This window comes from Cervus elaphus, chromosome 18 (assembly GCF_910594005.1).
Source record: "Cervus elaphus chromosome 18, mCerEla1.1, whole genome shotgun sequence".
Taxonomy (NCBI): Eukaryota; Metazoa; Chordata; class Mammalia; order Artiodactyla; family Cervidae; genus Cervus; species Cervus elaphus.
In genome coordinates this window covers 112,177,715-112,186,580 of record NC_057832.1, presented here as the reverse complement: position 1 = coordinate 112,186,580, position 8,866 = coordinate 112,177,715, and the positions used below count along the sequence as shown (strand labels likewise).

Sequence of the window (8,866 nt, the reverse complement as noted above, 5' to 3'; positions counted from 1 at the left end):
GTATCATTGGTTTAGGTAGCAGCATCAACTCAGTGAGAGGGATAAACATGAACAAGATCTTCCTGTCAATCAGAGTGTTCAACCCTCTGCCTTTGAATCTTTTCTCATTCTATTGTTGAACCCAAGTTCATGTGTCTGAGGTACCGTGAGGCCAAACTGAAATAGAGTTTGGAGCAGAGAAAGATTTATCAGTAGTATCCCTTCAGTTCAGTTCAGTCGCTCAGTCGTGTCCAACTCTTTGTGACCCCATGAATTGCAGCACGCCAGGCCTCCCGATCCATCACCAACTCCTGGAGTTTACTCAAACTCATGTCTATAGAGTTGGTGATGCCATCCAGCCATCTCATCCTCTGTTGTCCCCTTCTCCTCCTGCCCCCAATCTCTCCCAGCATCAGGGTCTTTTCCAATGAGTCAACTCTTCGCATGAGGTGGCCAAAGTATTGGAGTTTCAGCTTCAGCATCAGTCCTTCCAAGGAACACCCAGGACTGATCTCCTTTAGGATGGACTGGTTGGATCAACTTGCAGTCCAAGGGACTCCCAAGAGTCTTCTCCAACACCACAGTTCAAAAGCATCAATTCTTTGGTGCTCAGCTTTCTTCACAGTCCAACTCTCACATCCATACATGACCACTGGAAAAACCATAGCCTTGACTAGACGGACCTTTGTTGGCAAAGTAATGTCTCTGCTTTTTAATATGCTATCTAGGTTGGTGATAACTTTCCTTCCAAGGAGTAAGCCTCTTTTAATTTCGTGGCTGCAATCACCATCTGCAGTGATTTTGGAGCCCCCAAAAATAAAGTCTGCCACTGTTTCCCCATCTATTTGCCATGAAGTGATGGGACCAGATGCCATGATCTTAGTTTTTGAATGTTTAGCTTTAAGCCAACTTTTTTGCTTTCCTCCTTCACTTTCATCAAGAGGCTTTTTAGTTCCTCTTCACTTTCTGCCATAAGGGTGGTGTCATCTGCATATCTGAGGTTATTGATATTACTCCTGGCAATCTTGATTCCAGCTTGTGCTTCTTCCAGCCCAGTGTTTCTCATGATGTACTCTTAGCTATGTCCATTTCTTTTGCAACCCTATGGACTATAGCCTGCCAGGGTCCCCTGTCCATGGGATTCTCCAGGCAAGAATGGTTGCCAAGCCCTCCTCCAGGGGATCTTGCTGACCCAGGGATCAAACATGGGTCTCCTGCATTGCAGGCAGATTCTTTATTGGGCAAGAATAGTTGCCATGCCCTCCTCTGGGGAATCTTCTTGACCCAGGGATTGAACATGAGTCTCCTACATTGCAGGCAGATTCATTATCATCTGATCCACCAGGGAAGACCTTCATTACTTTTATTAGTAGAGGAGGTGCCAACTCAGAAGGTGGAGACCTAGACTCATCTCAGATCTGTCTGGTTGGCTGGGATGCAAGGCTTTTAAAGGCAAAAAGGTAAAGAAGAAGATGTCTCTGTGATTTCACCTTCGTGATAAGGCCTCAGCTGCAGACTTCCTGGCACTGTCTTGTGATTTGAGGTGTCCTTGGTGATTGTGACTGATCTATGTATGCCTGCAAAGCCGACTAGTAAATCACGGTCTTGTGATGTAGCCACTTCTTTCCAGGAGAGAGCAGAAGCCACGGCTGAAGCATTTTATAATTTACTTAGAGCTTCTGTGATGGTTCAGAAGCTTCAGTTCTTGATTGATCCTCCTGGTGCCATAAATTTCAAGTCTGCTTGGGGCAGCCGGTTAAAGCCACAAGATGCAGTCTCTGCAGTGTGGGGTCATAAACCCAGACATTAGTTTAAGTTAACTTTGTGGGGCTTGTTTTCCTTTGTTTCTGCTTTCCCTCACTTCCCTAGCTGGAACTGCTTATATCTGCTCTTTGGAACTCAGAGAAAGGTCTAGGAGTCTAAAACCATTCCCTACAAACAAGAAACAGGGGACATGGAGAGGTTTTCCTACCCGGGAGGACCCCACAGGGTCCTGCTCGGTTTCAATCCCATAGTGATATCTTAGGCAGGTTGAATCTTTTCTAGTCTTCTTTGACTCAATCCAATTTTGTTTCATACTGGTTTGAACCTTATCTTCTCTGCTTTTCCCCAAGCATAACTTGAGCTGAGACCCCGTCTACTTGGGTTGGATGGGAATGGGGACACCTGTTTCTCTTTCCTCTTTCTTCAGGTCCTGGCATGGGAGAGAGGGGATGGGGATGTCTCATTATTCTGGTGGCGTGGTAAGTGTGCTCCCTAAGGATGCTGCTGCTCCTCCTCCACCATCTGGCCGTGATGCCTCTGGGAGCAGGCATTCCCATACTGGTCGTCTTCAGAGGACCCTGAGCAAGTGCCTCAGAGGGCTCCGCAGCAACTCCCCAGTGTGCTGCCTGTGACTCACATCACCCACCTCTTCTCTCCCTGCCCTCTGCTTTTTTTTTTTTAAACTTTATTTATTTAACTGGAGGATAATTACTTTACAATATTGTGATGGTTTTGACCATACATCAACATGAATTTTCCATAGGTATGCCACGTGTCCCCTCCCCTTTAATCCCACCTCCCACCTCCCTTCGCACCCCATCCCTCTAGGTTGTCTCAGGGCACCGGCTTTGGCATGGAAGCATATACATTACCATATGTAAAATAGTTAGCCAGTGGGAAGCTGATGTATGATCCCGGGAACCCTCCTCATTTTTTTTTAAAGCACAGACCTAGGTGGAGGGTTGCTCTTGTGATTCTGGCTGGTTACAGTAGGGCTGGTGTTTCCACCTTTTGGTCAACTTTTCAGGTAAGCATGTAATCTTAGTTCTTGGCACTTTTTCTTTAATCGGTTCTTCTCAATCCTGCCTGCATAGCAGAATTGCCTGAGTTACCTGAAGGGCTTATAAAAAAATCCATAGCCAGGTCCTATCCTCAGAAATTCTGAGCAATTGCTCTGGAGAAGAACTAAGCACTGGCCTCTCCAAAGCTCCCCATGGCAAGTCTCACCTGGAGCAGGGGAAGGTTGAGAACCACTGCAGGTAAGGGGTGGGCTTCTCAGGGGATCCTCCTGCCAACACAGGAGGTGCAGGTTTGATTGCTGGGATGGAAAAATCTCCTGGAGAAGAAAATGGCAACCCACTGCAGGGTTCTTGCCTGGGAAATCCCATGGACAGTCTGGAATCACACAGAGTCAAACATGACTTAGCGGCTCAACAACAATAACCACCACAGCAGGTAAGGGGTACTTTCCTGTGTGGTTTATAGTATGGGCTCTAGGGTCGATTCTGAGGCAACAGGAACTCGGACTCTCATCATCTTTGTGGAATTGACCAAATGACTTCCTGGGGGAGACTAAGAGGGCCAGTTCTTCATCAGGTAGAGGGATACCAGATCTAGAGGCTGAATTATAAAAAATTATAGTATTTTTAAAAACTGAGTTTTGTTCTTGTGAAAATCACTTCTGTATAATGTTAGAAAAGCAAAAATGTTTCTCATATCTATGAAAAGGAAGAAAAAGAAGTTAAACCTAGAGGGTCAAATGTTCTTCATAAACTTAAAATCATTCCTGTATGCTTATTTGGCAAAGGATATGTGGACAAAAAAAATGCTGCTTGCCATTTCAGTAAACCAAGAATGTTGCCTGCCATTCCAGCAAACAAGGAATTATGCCCACCATTAAGCCATCAGTCATGGTAGCCACCCCCGAAGGTGTGGCTGAGGGGAAATTCCTGATGGAGGAAAAAAAGATACGCCCTAGATAGTGTCTGACTCTTTGTGACCCTATAGTTCATGGAATTCTCCAGGCCAGAAAACTGGAGTGGGTAGCCTTTCCCTTCTCCAGTGGATCTTCCCGACCCAGGAATTGAACTGGGGTCCCCTGCACTGCAGGCAGATTCTTTACCAACTGAGCTATGAGGGAAGCCTCATTGCTAGATAGGTAAGATGCATATCAAAGGGATAATTTCAGTGAGCCCAGACTTGAAAAGCATCTTCCCATATATAGAAAAGCACTAAAATCATTAACTTGTGATGTTTGTTTTGTTCGTGTGTGTGATTAGCGATAATCTTTTGATGTCCAGCTACATATTTTTTATTCCCCCTACAAAAACTCCTATATACTCTGGCTCTTCCCTTACCTCTTTGAAGTGGTTCCTTAGAGCTATCTGAGAGGCTGCCTCCCAGGCTATAGTCAGTCTTTCATTAATGTCCCTGAATAAAATATAACCTTTAACTTTTAGGTTGTGCACCCTTTTTTCTTTTTTCTTTTCCTTTCCCTGACAGTTGTAATGAAAGAAAACAGCCTAGATGTCCCATGAAATAAACCACGGTAAGAACAAAGACCAGGGATGTGAGGGAGATGTGATCAAAACCTAACAGGCTTCTGAGAGAACTGAAATGTCAACGAGGCTTGTTCTGGTTGTTCATAAAATAAGCAGTTATGTATTTAAGTGAAAAATCTGCTTGGGACATCACATTCTTCACAGACAGCAAGCTGTAAAAGAGTGTCTTTTGAATGTAGTGGAAATTGAGTCCTGAAAAGATAGAAGCACGTGCAAATTTAAGTGTAACTGGAAATACCATTGCTCAAGGGCCTGAAAATATGGCTAGGAAATGAAAAGATAAATTATGTGAAAAGTTTTAAACATTGTGACATTTGCTATTGCCGCTGATAAGAGTAGATATTTAGTAGTACTAAGATGTAATAATTAGCTTCACTTCCTCACTGTGGGTTTGAGAATTTTTATGATTGAAAATATTTTGGACAGTGTGCCCACGACAGGCACAACACGGGGAAGCAATTAAGAAATTCATTTTTGTAATAGAGGAAACTTTCAAACCATTTAATGTTGATGATGCTTCTGGGATAGAAGATGATGCTAATATTGGACTTGCCCTTAAAGGTAAGTTTCACCTTGCAAGTTACCTAAGGACACAGTCCTTACACCTACTCATTTGCATCATTCGGCAGGAATTGCTCCCTGCTAGAAGTTAAAAATGGAACACATCACAGACACGGAGGTCAGCGCCTGTAAGCTGGATACCTCTTAGGCTTTGGGCCGTCAAGCTCTGTTTGATGAGTTGGACACATCACATGGCGGTCTCCTCCCTGCAGGCAGATGGAGAGGTAAGTCACAGCTGAAGCTAAGGAGAAACGGTGAACCATTGGGACATACTCACATCATCTGAGGAAACAAATATCTTTGCTTATGTTACGCAGCAAAGATTGTTGTCACATAGCTGGCCTTTTGGGTTAACAAATGCTTTGAATATTTCCCTGCAAAGCCATCCACAGTAGTTATAAAACATGGAGACAGTTATCTGGCATGGTGTTATCTGGTCCTCTTTTCTGTGCTAGAATTAGTTGGTGGAACTATAATTGATGGCCTGAATTCCATGATGGATACACTGACCGTTGACATGGCTTATTGATCTCCAGTTCTGAAGACAGTGTCCCACTGCTCCGTGCCTCTTTGTCAGTCCTTACCTATAACATGGAAGGTGATCCATGGTGTCACACAAGATGGAAAACTTAATACAGTGATGCTGGAAAGTCAGACTCTTGCAAACATCTTAGCAATTGTGCAGATTTTTTTTTTGAAACTCTTTGAAAATGCCTATGATTTTCAATAGCTCCTTTCCAATATTAAACATCATTTCTTGTCTAGACTATCTGTCAAGGTTGAATTCTGTGTTCATATCAGACTTGAAACAAGATTTACAATGACACATTGGTGCCAAAGAAAAAGTTGCAGATTTCTGGTTCCAAAATAAAAGTCAATGAATTGTGAAAGAAAATATTAGAAGTAGAATATTCCTATTTTTATCTTAACTTTTTTTTCCCAATTTTGAATTTGAGATACAGTTGTTACTATCATACATGCATGTATTATGTGGCTTGGTTGCAGTCATAGTTCAGAAAAATAGTTTGATTATTTCCTGGCAGTTGGCTTATTTTTCTCACCAGCGACATAGACCTTTATGTTCTTGGCTTTTGTAGACTCTGCAGTTTTCAATGTTTTTTTTCAACTTATGTCCTTGTGCAGGCAATGAATTTTGTAGTGGCTCTAAAGCTTAGCTAACATTTTTCACCATAAGATGGAGCCTATGAATCCTTCTTGGAAAATCAAGCAATTACTTAATTCTTCCACTAGTGGGAGGACGTGCTCTTTCTTTCTAAGTAGGAGCCTCAGGAACGTATTAAAAACCTTTTCTATTATATTTTAGGTGGTTGACTAAGAGTTTTACCTACTCACTTTTAGAGGCAGTTTCTGAACCTTTTTATTCATGGTCAGAAATATTTCAGAAAGCTTTTTTGAGAAAATTCATATCTGTCTCTTAAAAATGTATCTTTTAATTAACATGTTGATGAATATTTGTTTTTGAAAGACATATTGCAAATAAAAACTACATTCCTTAAATAGACTAACTTTTGATGACAACAGAGGCTGTTTCTAAAGAATCCCAGTCTACGGCCATACCACCCTGAACGCGCCCGATCTCTTCTGATCTCGGAAGCTAAAGAATCCCAAACATCAGAATACTGGAAAACCAGTATACACTGTGTTTGGCCTGACAGCTGGTGCAGCACATTGAGCTCTCCATTCTGAGGTGAGTGGCTGTCCTTGGGGCAGGAGGACGTTGCTGAGTATCAGGCCATGCGTCTTGGATGGTCCCTTTATACCTGCCTTGGGACTTCTACTCAAGTTCTCTGCGGGCTCTCTCTGTACCAATGGGTAGTTACTTGTCTAATTCTGTTCTTCTCATCCAATCCAGGAAGTGGTAATGCAATCTCATTTAGACCCTTACTCAAATCTCTTTTGCCTTAAATGACTCCTTGCACTTAGGAAGTATGGTGGCCACTATTTTTCCAAAAAAAAAAAAAAAGGAGTCTCCTTTATTTATTAATTCAACAGATGTTTATTAATTGTATACTGTATCACAGGTTTCAGATATAAACAATGTGAGACAAATTTGTCTTTATGAAACTTGGTTTAGTTTACGTGTGTGTGTGTGTGTGTGTGTGTGTGTGTGTGTGTGTGTGTTTGTGTGTGTGTGTGTGAAATATGGGGGGAGAGGCGTGAGGGTATTTGAGCAGGGCAGATTATATAACTTCAGGTGGTGATAAGTGCCATAAAGAAAATAAAGCATTGATTTTTAACAAAGGTTCCAAAACTGTTTAAAGGTGGGGAGAATAGTCTTTTAAAAAATGATGGAGCAAATGAATCTCCTTGTGCAAAAGAATGAAGTTAGACTTCTGTCTCATACCATGCACAAAAAGTAACTCAAAACTGAAGGAGGAAACAGAACAGGCTCCATCTTGAAAGCAGGACTCCATCTTGGGCTGGATTGTGGACTTTGAGCCATATGCCCAGTAGCTATGGAAACGACATACCACGAGGAAAACCAGGCCCCTGGAAGAAAGAGCCCCAGGGCTCTCCATCACCTAAAAGAATACCCTAATTAATACCCTAATTATCTGTGAATAGAATCATACATTCTATTATGCTTATTGGGGTCTGACCACAGGCCTATTGATAATTGTCCACTGTTAACTACCTAGGCTTAAGACAAATGATCACAGCTAACTTTGATTGTATCTTTCTTTTTCCTTTGTTCAGACTAGTTTCAGGGAAACTTACACACTTAGGGTATATAAGGTTTTCACAAAAACTGGTTGGGGTCCTTGGCTAAGAGGAGACTCTGCCTTGGGCCCGCCGGTGTAATAAACTTCACTCCACTATCTGCATTGTCCTTCTGAGTGAGTTTGTTTCCTGGAACACGTGGCTACAACAAAAATGGGTCAAAGACTTAAACGTAAGAGCTAAAATGATTGAACTCTTAGAGGAAATATGTAAGTGTAAATTTTTGTTACTTGGATTACACGAAGTTTTCCTAGATAGGACATGTAAAGTATAAGAAATGAAAGAAGAATTTCAAATATTGAACTGTAAAAATTTAAAGGTTTGTGCTTCACAGGGCACAATTAGGAAAGTAAAAAGACAACTCACATAATGGGAGGAGATATTTGCAAATCATATATATGATAAGAGTCTAGTATCCAGAATATTCAAAGAACTCTTACAACTCAGCAATAAAAAGAATGCTCAATTAAAACTCAGGCAAAAAAAAAACAAAAAAAAACAAAAAAAAACTCAGGCAAAGGATTTGAAGATACTTTTTATAAAGAAAATATTCAAATAGCCAGTAAGTACATGAAAAAAAGCATGCAGCCACATTAGTCTTAGGGACATGCAAATCAAAACCACAAGAGGCTACCATTTCACACCCACTAGGATGGCAAAAATATAAGACAATCCCAAGTGTTGGCAGGGATGTGGAGAAATTGGAATCTTCATATTTTGCTGGTGTGAATTTAAAATGGTGCAGCTACTCTGGAAAACAGTGCAGCAGTTCCTCAAAAAGTTAAATACAATGCTACCATATGATTCAGAAATTATACTCCTAGGTAGGATAAAACAACTGAAAATATATGTCCACATGTATGTGGACCAAAACATGAATGTTCATAGCAGCATTTTTATGATTGTCAGGATGAGAAAATGACCTGATATCATCTGATGAATTTTTTAAAAATATGGTATATCTTTTCAATAAAATATTCAGCCACGAAAAAGGAATGGAGATACAGGTATATCCCTGGATACACTTTGAAAACATTATGCTAAGTAAAAGAAGCCAAACACAAAAGGCCACGTATTGCCTGATTCCATCCATATGAAATGCCCCAAATAGGCCAATTCACAGAGATAGAAAGTAGATTGGTGATTGATAGTGACTAGGGAGGGAAAATGTGGAATAACTGCTAAAGCAACGGGGTTTCCTATTGGGGTGTTGAAAATGTTCCAGAAGTAGATAGCAGTGATGGTTGCACAAATCTTGT

At 41.3% G+C, this 8,866-nt stretch overlaps 1 long non-coding RNA gene across 1 annotated transcript; it reads left to right on the top strand.

Annotated features, from left to right (window-relative positions):
* Nucleotides 1–3,271: 3,271 nt before the first annotated feature.
* Nucleotides 3,272–6,872, top strand: LOC122674431. The gene is made up of 3 exons (XR_006334970.1): nt 3,272–4,291; nt 4,934–5,089; nt 6,408–6,872. It is a non-coding gene; the product is annotated as an uncharacterized LOC122674431 (long non-coding RNA).
* The last annotated feature ends 1,994 nt before the right edge of the window (nt 6,873–8,866 follow it).